Source organism: Equus quagga, chromosome 22 (genome assembly GCF_021613505.1).
Source record: "Equus quagga isolate Etosha38 chromosome 22, UCLA_HA_Equagga_1.0, whole genome shotgun sequence".
Classification (NCBI taxonomy): Eukaryota; Metazoa; Chordata; class Mammalia; order Perissodactyla; family Equidae; genus Equus; species Equus quagga.
Window position 1 is genome coordinate 1,798,349 of NC_060288.1, and position 19,990 is coordinate 1,818,338.

A 19,990-nucleotide genomic window follows, 5' to 3' on the forward strand; every position below is an offset into this window, starting at 1 on the left:
ACACACAAAAAACTACTGTCCAATATTTCTCATGAACATATAATACAAAAATTCCTGATAAATTATTAGCAAATTGAGCCCAGAAATTTCCAAAAAATGATAATACATCACAACTAAGTGGGATTTATCCCAGGAAGGCAAAGCTATTTCAACATGCAAAAGTCAATCAATGTAATTTACCATGTTAAAAGACTAAATAAGAAAATATTCATGTAATCAAAATTTGTTAGATTGCGTCTTGATATAAGCCTTTTAAAATAAATTTTGGATGTACATCTGAAAGCTATATAATGTTATAATCCAATGTTACTGCAATAAAAATAAATAAATTTTGTCTTAAAGTTGATGAACACTTTTAATCTGAGCACATAGGTTTTCTTCATCCCAGGAATTTTTTTTTTAATTTTGTTTTTGATAATTGCTTCTGTTTGATTTATTCTGATGTCTTCTGCAGAAATATATATTATTTACATGTTGGATTTCCTTTCTCTGTCCTCCATACCCACATTCTCTCTTTTTGTTTCTTTGTTATTTCCTTGTTATTTCCTCTAATTCTGGGATACTTTCTCAAGTTTGTGTCATCAGTTAGCTACTGCTGTGTAACAAATCATCTCAAAATGTAATGCCTTAAAATGATAACTGTGTGTTACTTCTCAAGAGTCTACAGGTAGGGAGGAGGTTTTGCTAATCTGAGTTGAACTCAGCCCATAGCTTGGCTCGCTCTTATTCTGTGGTCAGCTGGAGGGTTGACCAGCAATTGGCTGTCTAGGTACCTTTTGCTGGAATGATTCAGTTCTGCTCCGTGTGGTCACTCATCCTCCTGAAGGCTAGCCTAGGCACGATCTCATGGCAAAAGCAGAGGGGCCGGTGAAGAGCGAAAGTGCTCAAGCCCTTCTTCAAGCCTCTGTGTGGGTCTCTGTGGCCAGTCAATGGCTGAGACCAAAGACAAAGCAGAACGAGCTTCAAAATTACGGGGCAAGGAGCATGGATAGAGGGAGACTATAAATTAGGGCCATTAATGGGGTCAGTCTCCCACATTTTTCCTTTATGTTACTTATTGGATTTTCTGCAGAATCAATTCTCATCTATAGATTTTATTTTGCTATTTTCTTTTTAGTTTCCATGTTATCTTTTTTTTTTATCTTATCCATGGCCCTTTTAATTTCATTCTGATGTCTTTTCATCTTACTCTATTTACTCTTTATGACTTTTCTGTTGTTTTTCATATTGACCATATCTTTTTGCATTCTATTAAGGACACAGTTTCTGAAAGTTTCTTCTGGTTTTTGGAGGTCTCCTCAAAGTCTTCAGTATGCTGTTCCCTTCTCTTTGTTGTGATGTGTTTTTATAGGCCTCATTTGATTTTTTTTGATTGGATAATAAGACTACATTTTTCAATCTATAGTGTACATGTGTTGCCTTTGGCCTCACTCTGTGTCTATTTAGTGATGGTTAAAATCTTGTCAGCGATCCTCCAGTGGAGAGGAGGTGGGTGAATCCAGCTCACAGTCCAAGTCTACACTTCCAGCCAGTGCTTCTGCTCTGCTGAGGTGACACAATCTCCAGATTCTTCAGAATCTGCCTAATTCTGGAATATTCTAAACAAAGAAAATACAATTTGGGTATGCACAGCTTCCAGGATTCTTCCTGTCTGCCCCAACCAGCTGTTGTTTACTTGTGAGGAATATTCTGTACCACCTCCAGTTATCACCTGGAACTTCCTGTCTCTTAACATACGTACATAGATGACAAAGGGGTGTGGGTGGGCTGGAGGTGGGGCTGGTGGCAACCGTGCTCTGGTATTGTTTAAAAAAAAACACAAACCAGTCCCAGCTAGGAGGAGACTGCTTCCCCACTCTTCTGGCTAGGTTCTAGTTGCGTGATGGCCATGCCCATGAGTATCCCGCACACCGACTCAGCACCAGCACCAGGACAGTATCTCACACGATACTTGAGCACTTAATGTTTGTCATGAGAATGAATGAACAATGGACCCTAAACCTCTGAGCTGTGAGTGGGGTGTAAGCTTTAAAGCATTTTCCACCATTAAAAATGTATTCTCGGGGCTGGCCCGTGGGTGAGTGGTTAAGTTCGCGCGTTCCGCTGCAGGCGGCCCAGTGTTTCCTTGGTTCTGGTCCTAGGCGCAGACAGGGCACTGCTCGTCGAGCCATGCTGAGGCAGCGTCCCACATGCCACAACTAGAAGGACCCACAACTAAGAATATACAACTATGTACTGGGGGGCTTTGGGGAGAAAAAGGAAAAAAATAAAATCTTTAAAAAAAAAAAAAGTATTCTCTGTTTTGTAAACTGAAGGTGGCATGCCCTGAAATGAAAGTTGGGTATGTGTTTGCAACTTACCTTCATTTGACTTATAATTAAGAAAGAGTCCTCCTAGAATCTTTATTGTTGCCCATCAGTCTTAGTTTTTTGTGATAGTATGAACTTTCATCTTCACAGATATTTTAATAAAAGCTTTGGAGCTACTGCATTTAAGAGCTGCTTGCTAAACATTACTTTAAATCAGATTTGGATGAGTAGAATTTTCTTTTAATAAGTAAAAAAAAGCACATAATGCAGAACTCAAAAAATAAAAAGTGTATGCCATGAGAAGTCTCTGTCCCAGCCCAGTCCTCTGACTATCCAGTTTCCCTTCCCAGAGTGAACCACTCCTGTGAAATGATTTTACATCTTCCCAGAGAGAGTCTATACTTATATGAGCATTGCATACACATGTATACACACACATAGCCACATACCAACCACTGTTTTCCTTTGTGATTTTTATCTCTTAACAAATCTTAGAGATATCTCCACATATCAGTATATATATAGATTTCTTTATCTTCCAGCCTTTCTACTGAGATTTTTAAAGTATATTTTAATTTCAATCAAAGAAATAGCCATAGTTAGTTTAAAAAGTCAAATAGTATATAAGAATTGTTACAAAAAAACAGTACCTCTCCTTGCCAGTAATTCCTAATCTTCCCAGAGAAAACATGTGCAACTCTTTTAGTTATTTATGTGCTTCTATTTCTCATATTTCTAATTATTATAAAAATATTAAAATTCTTAGATTTGTTTTCCATTTTAAACATTATCCATTAACTTTTTACAACTCTCACATTTAGATGGCATAAAAAGAGCTAGTGAACGAGATGGAGGTCAGCAGAAGGAATCTCAAGAGAGAATAATATTGGAAAAGCCAAGAGAAGTTTGAGTTTCAAGAAAAGGGAGTAGTCAGTGGTGTCAGTGCTTTAAAGCCGGTGAGGATGGAAGGACGGAAGAGCACCCCCTCCACGTGGCTGCTTAGGGTTGACTTGCGCTTCCAGCTACAGCAGCTTCAGGAGGGCTAGGAGTTTGTCATGAAATAAACAGAACTGTCTGAAACTGGTGAACGAAACTAATTCTGGGTTGTCTGGACAATGAGCCAGCTGGGATGGGGAGAGAGGAGGGTACAGGACGGGGCTGAGAGCTAGAATCCCTGTACCCTTGCTCAGCTTTCCATGGGACGGGTAGCTTCTTTCCCCGAGCAAGGGGAATTGCAATATTTTATGAGCCAAAAATTCTCCCCAGGTTGGGCATCTGGAGTTCCCAGATGGCTCCTTAAATAGCAGGCACCCAAATCCTTCAAACAAGACAGTTTCCCTCACTTGCCCTGAAAAGGAAGACTGATGGAGGGAGACTCCACCACACCTCTCTCTGGGGTGATGGAAGGATCAGGAGGTCCATGACTAACCTTCTCTTCAGTACCTGTAGCCAAGGTAAGTTTTCCCAAAGAATATTAGAGGTCAGGGCGAGACAGCTTCGCTGAAGCCATACTGACTCAGTCACAAAGAGGAAGTTCAAGACCCAAGACCTGGTGGTTCTAACGATACTTCTTGGGCATGCGTGTATGGGGTGCATACGCTCTGGGAGAGGGTGGGGACCATGTCAGAGCTAAGTCAATGGGTTTATATAGATCATTTTCCTAGAAATTCTGTAATCCACATTCAGAACTCTCTTTAGAAATTCCTCTAATCACAGATAATGCTTTCTTTAAAACAGTCCCATACTCAGCTTGCCTCTTTTCTTCTGACTCTGTGATGTGTGTAACCTTATATTCTTCAGAGCTGTGGAGAAAACCCTGCTCTGTTTGTTCCTAGCACTATTCCTGTTCTGGTAAATTTGCATCCTTCATCTGAGCATTGCGTATCAGGCTGAAAATCCTCTGAATGATGATATCGCATCAGGAACACGAGCTCCTTCGACCTGGGCTGGAATTTCGGTTCTGCTCTTACATGCTGTGCAGCACTGAATGATCTTTTTAACATCTCTAAGCCTTAGTGTCCTATCTGTAAAATGGGAATAATAGTAGTTCTTATGTAAACGTTCACCACGTCAAAATAGAAGCATGTAAAAAGTGTAAACATAATATGCAGTGCATTCTAGACTAATTTAAACTGAAAAAAATATTAGCATTTTTGTCAGATGAAAAAAAATTGTAAAGGGATTAAAAGAAAGTAAACAGTCCCCTGTCCCACTCCTCTCTGCCTCCTCTCCTACCGCCATAGTCACCACTTGTAGCCTTGTTCTGTTTTCGTTTATTCTAGTAGTTAGCTCCACGTCAGTAAATGATACATCAACACCGCTATGTATTTATATTACTCTCAATTCATCAACTTTAAATGTTATCTATCCACCTCCTGCTACGACAGCTAAGGATTTAGCTCCCTGACACCGTTGCAACCCTCAAAGGACACTTAAACCTCCCTCTCTTGTTCCCTACAATGGGCTGTTTCCACAACCTCCCAAGTTGTGTTATGAATGTTAGCAGCCTGGCTCTTTCTTTCCATCTCCACCTTCGTCGGCTGAACCTTTGTTTTAAAATACCCAAGCTGGTTACATTTATAGACTGCTTTGCAACCATAATGAACTTTTCTGCTCTTTGTCTATAAGTTTATTCTAAACATTAAAAATAATTCACGGAATTTACAACATTATGACTGTAAAAATTGTTCACTAAGTAGTTAAATAGCATCTATAAACACAATGCTTTCTCCTGAGCACATGTGCCACTCAAATACAAAGGGTCCTAACACAAAATCAAAGGATGTCACATCTCAGATTACCTTATATTTGGAAAAGTCTTTCTTAGACTTTTCCTCTGGGGTTTCTAATTACTCTTTTGTGGGTATTCTGAGAGGAGCGTATGTGTTAACAGAATACGTCTTCCTGACCTTCTCCCCACTGTCTTCCAGGTTCTTATTCATGTTATCCATTGCTGGAAACTATTCCATGTTTCTTTTTGAAACTCCAGTTTTCAGGCTAGACTGTGGGATTTTTTTCTACAGCTTTTTATTTTTCCTGGAGTTTCTGGTTACCTTCTTGGACCCAATGCCATTATTATGTCTTCATTTACTTTTCCTGAGCGCACAATCATTCTATTTGGTCTAAATAAATGGTCGTACCATTTTGTCCCCAGGGACCTCCCTTCCAGGACCCCCATGCTCTAATCTGGACCTGGTTGTTTTCTGGGACTGCTACACAGATGTCATCGTGGCACCATCCTTCATTAGTCCCCTGCCTCGCATCCACTGTATTCTAGCTCCTACTCCTCATTTTACCAGAAAATCTTCCCAAGTGTTTGCAGTAAAGGTAGGGTACGAAGTAAATTTTCTGGGAACTGCCTATCTGAAAGTGACTATTTTTGCTCTCATTCTGGCACAATGAATATCTTAGCCTTCTTCCTTCCTGTTTTGTTCTCTGAAGGTTTTTAGAATTTTAATCTCTGGAGTTCTCAAATTTCACAGTGAAATTTCTAGATGTGGCTCCTTTTTTTTCACTTATCTTTCTGGACATCCTGTAGTTTCTTTCTCTACAACTTCTGGAATTTATGTTTTGGGTTTTTTTTTATAAACTCATTCCTTCTGTTTTCTCTGTTCTCTCTTTCTAAAATTCTTACGAGCTGTATGTTGGGCTTCCTAGATTGAGTCTCCATGTGTCTTATTTTTTGGTTCAGTTTTCTGTATGTTTGCTGTTTTGGTTTACTTTCTTTCTTTCTTTTTTTTTTTCAAAAAAAGATTGACACCGGAGCTAACATCTGTTGCCAATCTTCTTCTCTTTCTTTTTTTTTTTAATTCTTCTCCCCAAAGCGCCCCAGTATATGTTGTATATTCTAGTTGAAGGTCCTTCTGGTTGTGCCATGTGGGACGCTGCCTCAGCATGGCCTGATGAGCGGTGCCATGTCAGCGTCCAGGATCTGAACCAGCAAAACTCCAGGCTGCTGAAGTGGAACGCGCAAACTCAACCACTCGGCCACGGGGCTGGCCACCTTGGTTTACTTTCTGAAAGAGTTCTTTGATTATCTTCCTATCCTTCTATTGAATTTGCATTTTCAGTAATTTTTTTCTTTTCCTTTTTTTTTTTATTTCCAAGAGCTGTTTCTGATTTTCTCTTTCTTTCCACAGCCTTCCATCCTTGTTTAATGGACATGCTATTTAGTCGTGTCTCCATGGTGGTACCAGTTATATCATTTAAAGGGCTATCTCCTGTCTCATTCATTAGTTCCATCTCCTTTAGGGACAGTTTTGCGCTTTGTTTCCTTGTTCTTTCTCTTCCATTTTGCAGGTTTGACTCAAATGTCTGATGATCTTTGGGTGTCTGTTTATATTCGACAATGAGGAAATTCAAAGACTGAGTGAGAGTCCTGGGCGCAGAGGTAGGAGTTTCCACCTGGACGCGCTCCGCTGTGGTCTGGGCAACAGGCTGGGAGGACGCCGTGGGGATGCAGTGTGCTGAGAGGAGGCGAGCCTCCCCTGGACCACCAGCACCGCTCTAGCCACTTCAGTCCTTCCTGGAGAGTTCTTTTGATTTCTGTAGAAATGATATTTTTTCTCTGCTTAGGAGTTAAACATCTGGCTACAAGACACCTTGCACAGGGCAGTCGGGCAGAATTATGGCAGGAAATTGATTTTAATGTATAGATCTGTAACTAATTCCCAGGTTAGTCCCACTTCACTCAATGCCTGCAGTATAGTCCCACCAATAATCTAGGCTTTTTAGAGTCTTTTTCATCAGTCTATACACTTTTTGTTTTACAGAAATTTGTTGAACTCCCTTGATTGTTGATGACAGCCCCTCTTATTCTCTTTATTGTTGGAATTTTCAAAATATTATTTATTAGCATTTTGATGCAGAGTTAATAAATTTATGTACTCAGTCTGCCATCTGAGACAGAAAATCTTCCATTTCCTTTAGTCATCAAGAAATAATTTCACTGTTGCTGCTTATGAAGAAATGGGAAGGGTGTTTTGAATTGGAGGGAATTTTGATGGCTAGAATGCCTGGAGTGGAGGAAATTCATGGGATATGAGAGTGTTTCTCTTGTCCTGGCCCCAAAAATGGCCCCTTAAGGGATCAGGACAGGCAGAACTATTGACTTTCCCTGGGCCACTTTACATGTATTTGGTTTCTTTTTGCCCACATCTAAGTGGGCCTAAATGGACACTAATATTTTCTTTAATGAATGCCTTTTATGTGCCATGTATAACACACACATCATTTTATTTAATCCTAGCCACCCTACAAATTAGATGTTATTATCTTTATTTATAGTTGACTAAAAGGAGACTCAGTGAGGTTAAGTATTATATCCAATCTCACACAGCTTCTAAGAGGCAGAGCTAGTGTTTCAGCCCGGACTGTTTCCCACACTCTTCCACTTTACACTGTGGTGGGAAAAAGCATATTAACGCATAGGTGCTCATCTCCTCTTCCCCACCCCCAAAGGCTGAGTAGCATGGTGTAGCGGAAAACGTACTGGTTTAGGAGTTAGAAAATTCGGATTTTGGTTTTGCCTCTGCCACCTTTGGTGATGTGGCCTTGGATGGACGGCTAGACTTTTCTGACCCTCAGACACCTCATCTATGTAGAAAGTACAGTAAAATCAGTTCTATGTCGATCACAGGTTGCAGGAGGATCACATGAGACCGTGTGTATTAACAGGCTCTGAATAATCATGGCAGTAGCCCACAGCTGTGTAGAACTTTATAATTTGCAAAGTGCAATAACATTGTGAAATAATGCCTGTTTTACACATGAAAACTGTGGCTAAGAGCATTTTGATGTAATACAGCTCATATTTTGCAGAATCAGAACTGAAACCTAGCACTTATTATTCCAAATTCCATTATTTTCCCACTTGATAATGTGCCATCGTATTCACTAGAGGAATTTTTTTTAAAGATTGGCACCTGAGCTAACATCTGTTGCAATCTTGTTTTATTTTTTTTCTGCTTCTTCTCCCCAAAGCCCCCCAGTACATAGTTGTATATTCTAGCCGTAGGTCCTTCTGGTTGTGCTGTGTGGGACACTGCCTCAGCATGGCCTGATGAGCAGTGCTGGGTCTGCACCCAGGATCCGAAACAGTGAAACTCAAGGCGGCTAAAGCAGAGCATGCAAACTTAAGCACTCGGCCATGGGGCCAGCCCCTGATTCTTTAATTATCAAGTAATTAACAATAGAATTTCTTCACAGAGCTTAGTAATTTAAAATTCTATTCTTTCTATTCGTAATTTTCTTTACATACTACTTTTCAGGAGCTCTCCTATCGCATTAAGTAGAGTACAGCTATGTTAATTTTCATTTGTTACTAGAGTATAGAAAATCGTATCATAATGGTCAAAAAGTATGAAGCAGTTCTTTAAAGGTGCTTAAGACCAGTCAGGAAATTGGGTCTGGCAGAACGTGGCAGATTTCATAATGCCTGACACAACTCAACACCGTTTCTAGTAGATGGGTGATATTTTCAACAAAATAAAGAGCTGACCTGCATCCCAAGAATCTTTTTTTTTTTAAGATTCTAGCATGTAACGTAATGTTTACACGGTTCTTTGACTTTAGAATACACCACTGCTGAACGAGCATAAATCCTCCATCCCCCTCTTTGTGGGGTCCTGTTGGTAAAGACATTCTCCCCAGATTGTCTGTTTGTCTAGACTGTGCTAGGCCTCAATGTCATCTTCTCGTGGATTAATAGAAAACACGCCATCAAGCCTATGACACAGGGCACGAGAGGAAACACAACAGACTGCGGCTGAGACAAAACAGAGAAGCAGAGGGAGAAAGCAAAATCAGAAAACTAGAAGCAAATAAGAAAAAGGACTTTGTGTATTCTCAGCATGGGCAACACCTGCGATGGGAAGATGCACAGGAAAGAGAAAAGGGTGCTAATTACTATTCAGGTTACAGAAGCCAAATGAAAAGTCTCTAAGAGTGGAGGTAATTAAATCTCTGCACATACGAAAGAGAAGCTAACGAACACTTACTGACCGCCTACTTCATCGGACTGGTGGGCTTCATGCCTTCGAGATCACAAGTTCTCCGTGTGTTTCATCTCTACATAGACTCGGCTAGTGGCTGGGCCTGACTTCCCACACTCCTCGGGGAAACGGCTGTTTTGCTCACCGGCTGAGGCAGCAGTGACATCAGCTACTTGCTGGACCAACCAATTAATTTCACAAGAGAAACCAGGTCGGCTTAAAGGTCTACAATTCCATTGGAATCCTACCTAAAACAAACCCTAAATTCATCTAAATTATAAGTCAGAATTTAGTTGGAAAAAATGGCAAATTGTGGGGGTACAACCTCATTGTAGAAACGTTAGAAAATATAAAACATGTTTCGAAAAATCATCCATAATCCCATAAACTCAGAATAGTTACATTCTTTAAAGAGTAATTTATGTAGAACTAGGCTCTAAATTTTCCTAGTAGTCATATAAAAAAGCACTGTCTGAAACCACCAAAGGATGCCAACACTTTACCTGCCAAGTAGGATCAAAGGTCATGATTCTATTTCAAATCTCTGTGTACCTTTTTAAAAAATAATGCTTTTAATATTTAGACTCGAATTCTAAACACATTTTGTACCATAAAAAAATCATAAACAAGCTGCTGCACAGGAAAAAAGAAACCTGTGAATGCTACATATGATGTTTAATTCCAGATTCACTTATGGTTTTTTTCTTTCAAGATTTTATTTTTTTCCTTTTTCTCTCCAAAGCCCCCAGGTACATAGTTGTGTATTTTTAGTTGTGGGTCCTTCCAGTTGTGGCACGTGGGATGCCGCCTCAGCATGGCCTGATGAGCGGTGCCATGTCCGTGCCCAGGACTCGAGCTGGGGAAACCCCAGGCCGCTGAAGCGGAGTGCGTGAGCTTAACCGCTCGGCCATGGGGCCGGCCCACTTCTGTTTTCATTAAATGTATTCTGCCCTTCTCAGATACACAAGTAGCTGGTGTGTGCATACGATTTTGCATTCTGCTTTACTCCCTGTATGTCATTTTATATATACATGCCCCTTCACTCATTGTCTAAGCTGCCATCTGCCCCTTACTCTGTTTTGAACTCCACACTGCCATGAGTTTTGTTCTGGCCATGTCACAGCACTGGCCTGATTAAAATCTTCTCTTGGTTCTCCATGGTCTTTAGAATCGAAATCAAACTCATGACACAGAAAACCCTTCCAAGGTGGCCTCTCCCTTTGCCCCCTTCTCCCACACTGGATGCAGAGTGTTAGTGCAGACTCGAGGACACCGCTAGAGCGCTCTCAGGATGCACGCACTGATCAACACTCCATGCCAGAGCCGACGCCCCACGGCGCCTGCCCACCCTGGGCACTATCCAGCTTGCTGATTTGCTGGTCTACCTGGTGTAAAATGATTACGGATGAGTGGTGCTGGATGCTTTTGGCTTTCTCCTCTGGTGATTGCTTGTTCACAAGGTTCACCTATCTTCTTTTGGAGCATCCATCATTTTTCCATGCTGATTCGCATTAGATGCTTGTCAGTTTTAGATATTGCAAAAATCTGGACCTGTCAAGACTTTATCCATAGTACCCTTTGTGGAAGAGAAATTCCCAATTTTAATGTAAGTAAATGAACACGTTTTTTTCCCTGAGTGTGCTTTTTGAGTTCTAACACTCGTTCTTCAAGATTGTTCTACTATAATCTTCTCTGTGAAATTAGTCATTGCCTCCTCTAGGATACTGAAAGAATTTACTCAGACCTCTTTTATTTTGTCCTCTTTAAATATTCTGTCTTGTTTTCTGAAGTCTGACCTCCTCAAGGGTAGGAACTGGGCATTATTCATCCCTGAATCCCCAGCAAAGTCTGGCTCCTGGTAGTTCAGTGTTGGTGCAATGAGTGAATGACTCATTTTGGTGGCCCTGTCATTATCTGTATTGAATTCTAGTAAGTCATTTCCTCTCACTCCCACCATGCCTTCCGCTCCCATGGTCTCTTTTGCCCGAAGTTATTTGGAATTGGGGCTCAGACAGAATGAGTCTGCGGTAAGCAGACACTGGCCCCAAGAGATCTGGAAGCATAGGACAGCCATTCAGGGACATGTATGCTGATCGTCATGGAGTGGGAGGTGGACTACAGAGAGAAGAGGGCAAGAGCCCATGGCGGCAAGGGGAGAGAGACTCAGTTTGCCCTGGTTCTTGACAGGCTTTCTGCTTCTGATCACTCAGGAAGCTGTGGAGATCATAAGATACCTCCAAATTCCTTGACCTGGAGAGAGCTTGAGGAGTTTCCTCTTTTTCAAGTAAAACATCCCAAAGAGACCTATTCATATATTTTCCACATACTCACAAAATCATTGCAATTTTCGCATTTTTCAGTAGATATAATAGTAACTTGTTCAATAAATACTTACCATAGCTGGGACATCGTTTTACTTTTTTAATAGCCACACAAAAGTGGACTCACATTCACCTTGTCATCCACTGACCTCTTTTTATTCTTTAAGTGGGCACTATCATGCTTGCCTCCACTGAAATCATGAGAGTTCATTACAATCTGGTTTGTCTTTTCCAATCAACAACATTGATCATAGGCATTGCCAAGTGAACTTTGTTACTGTCTAACATGACATTAATCCTACATTATACTTACAGTTGTTGGCATCCAAAATTTTTCACATGAAAATAGAAGGCTCAGATAGCAATTTGGTGCATTCGTGGAAGGACCCAATAAAGAGGTAGGAATCAAGATCTCTCATTTATCTGTACATGAATTCTATTTTGTGTTTTAAAAACAGTAAAACCTCACTAAATCAATTCTCTGTAGTTTCACCTTTGTAATAGTTGATACAGTAACTGGTATGAGTAATTTTTTATTCAAAAATTGTTCATTGTATAATAACAGACACCAAAATCCACACAAAACAAATATATAGTTTAATGAATAATTATAAGGCAGATGTACCCTTGCGATTACCACCCAGGTCAAGAAATAGAACTTTGCCACTCACCCCAGAAGCCACTCCATGTGCCCCCTCACAGTCTCGACCCCCTTGAAGTTAATTTTTAATCATATAAATGACAAAAGGATTAGGTAAACAATAGTGCAAATAATTTCAAAGAGAATGTTTACATATATCAGACTAATTTTTAGCACTCTAATTTAAAAATTCTATTTGCAGTAGAAATTTATTATAATGTTGGAATAATCACTACTCTCTATAGTTTACTGTGTGCTCTTTATAGATAGATGATAGATAGATGATGGATAGATAACAGACATGTATATACTCTTAATAATAGTTTTAATATAGTCATGCACCACATAACGACATTTCGGTCAACTCCAAACCACATGTGCTATCATGATCCCAAAAGATTAGTACCATCTAGCCTAGGTGTGCAGTAGGCTATCCCAACTAGGCTTGAGTAAGTGCATGCTATGATGTTCGTGCAATGACGAAATTGCCTAACAATGCATTTCTCAGAACATGTCCCTGTAAAGCAATGCATGACTGTGTATCTTCACTACCGCCCTGAAAGGTGTTGATTTAGCAAATGAGGAAGTCAAAGATCAAAGATAAAGAAATTTGCTCAAGGGCCAAAGCTAGAATTGAAATCAGGTAAATCTAACACCCCTTTCCAGTATATCCTGCTATGATAATTCTAAGTGGCTCTTATTTGTTCATTAAAACAGGTTTGCCACAATTTATGCAGGTAGTTCTGATGCTGTGTGTTATTGAAAGTAAGAAACTCCATTGTTTGTTAAATTATGTAATACAAATATTTCACTCCTGAGAATGGTCTCTGTTCTCAATTCATCCTAGTAATCCTTCATTTTATTTTTAGCATAAATTATATAGACTGGCTCAAAATGAATATATAACGATAACGACTCTTATGGTTATGCTTTCTGTCAGACACTACGCAGAGCAGTTAACATTGGAGATTTCATTTAACTCTGAAAATAGTTCTCTATAGTCCCTTTTATAGATGAGGGCACAGAGCGCTGCTGGTAAGAAAAAGAGCTGAGATGTAAGCCCAGGTCTTTCTCTGGCCACACCTCACAGTGCTAGCCCCTCCAACACGTGCCCACGGAACACACCTGCTGACTTCCGCGCTCCCTCAGCCGCCAGGGGCACCTGAGCTGCAGGAGTCTTTTTTTTTTCTATCTTGGATATTCTTGCGTCACTGAACTGAAACTGTAGCAAAAACAGATACTAGATGAAGCAAATGAACGAACTCCCAATCCTACATGTGTTCCTAAGGCTCTGTCTTTTGGCTTCCTTTCTCTGATTACAACGTGTCAGGATAAGCGCTTTGAAGGAAAAGCTAGACTTCATCCAATCGTCAATAGACAGCCCTACTGGCTGCAGTTTCCATGACGGAAAAATGATACACAGGAGAAGAGGTACTGAAACTTTCATGTCATACTTGTTAATTACTTTGGATGTTTTTTAAAACATCAAAGAGTGTTATGTCAGAATGGCAACGAAAGAATAACCTGTGCAATGTGAACTAAAGTAATTTTGAATTTAGTTTGTGCAGCAAGTTACGTAAACCTGCCTATCACTGTAAAAGGGCTAGTCTTCTTTGGTTTTCAAAGTCATAACTTAAATGACAACCAAATATGTTAAGTGGCTTTGTAAACACCCTACAATTTTTGCGTGCCCAGACTTGTCTGGTACAAAGTGTACAAAACAGACATGTGATTTATAAACTACAGGGTACTCAAAAGAATACAAAGGAATAAAAGAATCCTCTGTATTTGAATGGGAGCAATACTTTTAAAATATTCTAAGGAAATCTTCCTTGCTACCATTTGCTTGAATTTTCTTTGATCTCAAAGGGACTTGACTGAGGCTGATAAATTATTCCCCAGGAATAATATCTGCATTATTTTTTACTGGAAACAATGCTTGAACCTCCAAATCATTCTGCTTCTATTATGAGAACCATAGAAACCTAGGGTAGAAAGAATCTCAAGAGATAATATAATTTTGGTTTTTAACATTGGGCCTATTCCCTAATTTCTCTGTGCCCATATTTCCATCTGAAAAATGGAGATATTATCATTACTTGAAGGATGACACAGAAGACTGAAGGTTTTTAAAATGTAGTCAAAGTGAATGATACCCAGCAGTGTGTTCACAGAAGGCAATTTTGTTGATCCATGCACTTTGTAAGTTTTCGTTAGCTAGCTGCTTCTCCCGGGCCCGCAGAGAAAGTAAAGAATGCACACCCCAGTGGCCTGGGGGCACTAGAGTCATTTTGCTTTTTCGAACTCTTAAATATATAAATTGGTCACACAGTAAAAGAATATTGCACGATGACCCCATCACCAAGGGTCTTTACATTGCCTTCCAAGGGGCTCAGGCGGCAAATCGTTGAGCATCTGACCATCCCTGGGGTAAAGGCAGTCTTATTCCTGTTTAACAGATGAACAAATTCAGGCCTAGTGAGGTTATGATATGCTCAAATTCAAACAGATGCAGCACAGATCAAAACTGGCTGGGACTCAGGTTTCAAATTCTGTGTTGTATTAACTAAACCGTTACCTAGTTCATTTTCTGTGTATACTGGTGCTTTCAAAATTGTCCCAAAATATGCAGAAATGGAGTCGTCTTTGATTGTATTAAATGTGACTTTATACAAACTAAATCAAATTCAAATTTTATTTTAACTTAAGAGAAAGATGATCTAGAGCCTTTTGATCGGCCAAAATTACAAGTTGTAATAGAGTTCAAAAGGAAAAAGATGATTTGGACCATGAAGTGACTTCCCTCCATTCAGAATTGCTTCAAGCTAAATTTACTCTCAAACAGCTTGAAAAAGCAAACATCAAGCTTCAGTCAAAACTGTCAGCTGGCAGAACAGTAAGTATCTACATTTGTCTTATGTTGGGTAATACATTCAGCTTACCTTTCTCCACAGCTATAATTCAGGACTAGAGTTCCTAAAATTTTATAATCCTTTTGAAGCATACTAGATTTGCCAGGCTCCTTTTCTTTTTTTATAAACAAAGAAAGGGTATATTTAACAAGTATTAAGTTGGCATAAGTCAGAATTATTAATTCCATTTCACTATGGCAACGGGCCACAGGCCAAGTAAAGCATCTAAGAAGGAGCCGAAGACATCCAGAGCCTTAAGTAAAGTTAGAATGCAACTAAATAAGCAAATTTTGAGTAATTAAGTTTCCAGCCACTTTTCTTCCTTTATAATTTGTAGATAAATAAAAATCCATCCTTAGAACTGGCATTACTAAAACCCAGTCTCCAGTCCTCTGCAGAAAATGTCACAGGTCTTGAAGATGAAAAGAGAAAACTAACTCTGACGATCAAGTCTCAAGGAAGAAAGGGAGCAACTCTTTTCCCAAAAAGATTTGTTGATAAAAGCCGTGACAGCCCAAACAGGGTGCATGAAGTGTGCCTGCAGTTGGCCAGGCCAGAGGCCCCTTCCCTGTTCTCGGCTGCTGAGATATTTCCTCAGTCGTTGTTGGTTTCTAATCAACAATATCTTCTTGATCCACGTTTTGCTGGTGTACAAGACAGTAGTGGGATGTTAGATTTTGCTTAAGAACTACAAATTATGGAAGGTGGTGACCTAAGTAAATTCAAAATGTGACCCTGTGTTAATTTGCTAAATCTGAATACTGTATAACCATGGAGAAAGGAATTTGTAAGAACGATCACCTGCACCATGACTACTCTTAAAAAATGGAACTGGCCCCTCAAGGTTGTCTGAATACCAACTGGCAAACTTGGAGGTTACCCGCAACCCCTTCACAGTCCCAGGCCAGCTTCCCTCCCTTTGGAATTAAAATAGCTTTGATTTGCTGGCTGTTATCATTAGGTGTAATGAGTTTAAGAAATTGCAAACCAATGAAAATACTGGTATAGCAAAACTAATTTGGAAAGACAAACTTATAACAACAAGAAAAAGGTTAACCTTTTTAGTTTGTTTTTGGACTTTCCATGCAACCACTTTCACTGATGTGATAAATTGAGATTTAATTGCTAAAAAGTTTTTGAGGAATAATTATATATTAAAAAAATTATAACACCTTAAGTATATGTAATATACTGTGCTCTGGAATATTTTGAGGAAAAAAATCCATCCTCCTTTTTTTTGCTTTTCGGAGGGTGTAAATATGATACAGTCCGCATGGCAAGGAGCTGAGGGAGCCATCTTGGAAGCAGCTCCTCCAGCCTCCAGCTGAGGGCGGCCCCTGCCGCCAGCTCACATCCTCCCTGCAACCTCCTGAGAGACTCTGAGCCACTCAGCTACATGGTCTGAAATTCTTCAACTGTGCAGCAATAAATGTGTGTTGGTTTAAGCCACTAAAAAAAATAAGTAAAATAAAATATGATATGTTGTTGGGAGTTAACTACTTTCACAAAGTCTACTGGACTGCCAGCAGGAGCTGCACGAATGGTAGAATCACTGTTGCTCCCTGTGGCACTGGGAAAAAACTCAAAAGCGATTAAAATAGGGTTATTGCATCGGCCTGACTTCTTTCTGGGATAGCACAACATTGGATTCAACCTGGTTTAATTAAGTGAACATTTGTTAAACACCTAATATTTGTAAGATACTACGGTGGATAAAGAAAAAACTTGACACCAAACTGTATGTTCGTCAGAAATTGCCTTTTTGTAAACCTGCTTTCATACCTCCCCCTGGTTGCCCCTGGAGATATTTCCTCCCATTTAAGCTTCACATTTCTCAATACTGCAAAAGGCCGGGACTGGAAGGGTCATTCACATTGTTCACTTTCACTCATTTGTAAAATGGTAACCAAAAGATCATTATCTGTTATCGTCTGTCTTTCTACCTCACAGAGATGAGACAATAGAGCAGGATTGACTGTGCTGTGTTTTAACAGATACAAAACTGTAAAATCACTTTTTTTGAGGAGAGCCAATGCATTTAACAATTTTGATGGAGAAGAGGTGACATTCTGATTGCTAATTTTAAACTAAGATGATGGCGGAGGGTAGAATTGGAAGTGGTACCCAAATGATTAGGTGGACTTAATTGCTTAGATGACATGACTTCAGAAGCCATAAAGGCTATCTTATTCTTAAAAGTTACTACTGCTCTCTAATGTCTGAAAACTTCATATATTTCCAATTGAAGGCTCTTTCTGTTAAAATGCAGAACAAACACTCTGTGAGAAGTAACACTTTAACTGTTATCGGTCATTTATACGTTTGTAGAAGTGTGTTTTAGATTCTTTCTTGGAAGCAGATTTTGATAGAGAACAGAGGGATATTGGATACTGTGGGATGAAGTAGAGAAGAAAGAAGCATACTGTTATCCAAGACACCTTCAGACACCCTGCCTGTTTTGGAGTTTTCCCAATGATTGGTAAACACAAAAAGTAGAATCTGATTTACTAAGAAATTGATTTCCAGATACTTTTTCTATAACTTAAAAGAAATAATTTCAAGCATATAGAAAAGTTATAATGGCGCAAGAAACTCTTATATACTCCATCCTCAGTAGGTGAAAGCCCCTACTTGCTGTATCATTGTCTCTTCCTAACTGGTCATTTATTATGCCCAGAATTTGCTTAGATTTGAGTTTCCACCTGCTATCGATTCTCTTTTGGCCACAGAACCTCCTTTAGTATATCTTGTACAGCAGATGTGTTACGGATAAGTCCTTTTAATTATCACTTATCTAAAAGTATTTCGCTAATCTAAACATACTTGTAATAGCCACTTTAAAGTCCTCGTCTGCTAATTCAACATCTGGGTCACCACAGAGTCAGTTTATATTGGCGTTGTTTTTCTTGACTAGGGACCACATTACCCTATTTCTTCTCTTGATTGTGGGTCTCATTTTCCTGTTCTCATTCTTGTAATTTTTGATTGTATATTGGACATTGTGGATGATACGGTGTAGAGATTCTAGATTCTGTTATCTTCCTCTGAAAATTGCTGGTTTTGTTCTCACAGACAGTTAATTTGGTAGGACTCAAACTATATCTCCTATGGTGGGCAGCAGCTGAAAACTCTGCTTAGTACTTTCATCCTTTTAGCTATTTGCTTTCTGCCAGGCTCCTTACAGTCTCTTATATAGATTTGTAACTCAGGAATCAGCCAAGGATTTGGCAGAATTTATATGCAGATTTTAATGTTGCCCCTTCTGTGGTTCCCTTCTTTCTGTGATGTTCCTCCTCACTTTTCAGGCTCTCTAGAAGCCCTGAACTCTGTCCTGTTCCTCAAACCAATTTCACTGTAGCTTTCTGCTTGAGTTCTGGCTACTCTCAACTGGTGGACTGGGAAATGCCTTTAGGCAAAAACAATATAACCACAAATCTCAACCAGTGCAGTCCTCTTCTTTCAAAGGCCATCTTCCTTCTTTTTTGTCTGCTTAGAGTTACCTTCGAATAGTTTTTATGTTTTGTTCTGAATTCTTAATCATTATCTGTAAGAGAGTTAGTCTGACACAATTATTCTTCCATTACTTCAAGCAGAATTTACAAACACTTTTTTAAAAACATAAAAAATGAAACATCAGGGGCTAGCGCTGTGGCTGAGTGGTTAAGTTTGTGCACTCCACTTTGGCCACCCAGGGTTTCAATGGTTCAGATGCTGGGTGTGGACCTACACACCACTCATCAGGCCATGCTGAGGTGGCGTCCTACATAGCAGAGCCACAAGGACCTCCAACCAGAATATACAACTATGTACTGGGGGGTTTTGGGGAGAAGAATAAAAACTAAAAAATAAAACATCAATTCCATAAATTATTACAAGTAAATTAATTCCACAAGTATTTACCAAGCATTTCCTTTGGGCTAGTTATGCTAATAGTCTGTGCTAGAAAGTATTTCAGATATAAGAATTATATTAGATTGTAGTCAACATGAATGGGCCTCGTTTTTTAAACCTCAAAACATTAGAGACACTTGCAATCCCTTCCCCCAGAAATGAATAAAGTAAACATACATTTACTTGTTCTGTCATAAATACTTTATATGTATGTGGTGCATCTTTTCAAGAAATTCCGATTTCTAAAGCTGAAAGTATTTGCTATTAACACCAAGAGTTGGTTACAGTGAAAAATCCCCTACTTTCTTCAGTTAGTTTGAAATTTGTCAACAATATTTTTTTATAAACATCCCTGGGATGGAGTCACTCATAACAGTGAGACCTCCGTTGTTTCTCTATGTGGAAGAGAAGAAAGAAACTCTGGAACGAGACATATCAAAAACAAAAGAAAAGAACAACATAGTGCTCCTTCAGTGTCCTATTTGGGGCTGAATTGCCACCAAGAAGCCTGGACAGTAAGCAGCCTCCCTTTGACTTGTCTCATCTTCCTACCTAGAATGTAGGATATTACTCATCTACATAAATGGCTTAGCTTTTTACTACACCGAAATAAAATAAAGGTAGAGAATACATCAGTGTAGAATCCAGCGCTGAATGCCACGCCTTCATTTTGGGGTGAGAGGTCAAAGACAGGAGGACCATCTGCTGCTGAGGGTTCACCACCTTAGTTCTCTGCTTAATTCCTCATCCTTACTCCTAAATCCTCATTCAAGGCCTGTCTCGCCCATACAGACTTACAGGAGGCAGAAGAGGAACAAGAAGAGAGGTGGAAAATTTCTCTTGCTTTATAGCTTCGTGTAAATTTGGCTCTGATTTTATTGGGGAGTCAAGTGGGAGATGGATTAAGACTAAGCTCCAGTCGCTG

At 39.6% G+C, this 19,990-nt stretch overlaps 1 long non-coding RNA gene across 1 annotated transcript; it reads left to right on the forward strand.

The window, feature by feature from the left end:
- Positions 1-12,290: 12,290 nt before the first annotated feature.
- LOC124231675 (uncharacterized) lies at positions 12,291-19,895 on the forward strand. Its single transcript, XR_006886643.1, has 3 exons — positions 12,291-13,693; positions 14,972-15,158; positions 19,858-19,895. It is a non-coding gene; the product is annotated as an uncharacterized LOC124231675 (long non-coding RNA).
- Positions 19,896-19,990: the final 95 nt, after the last annotated feature.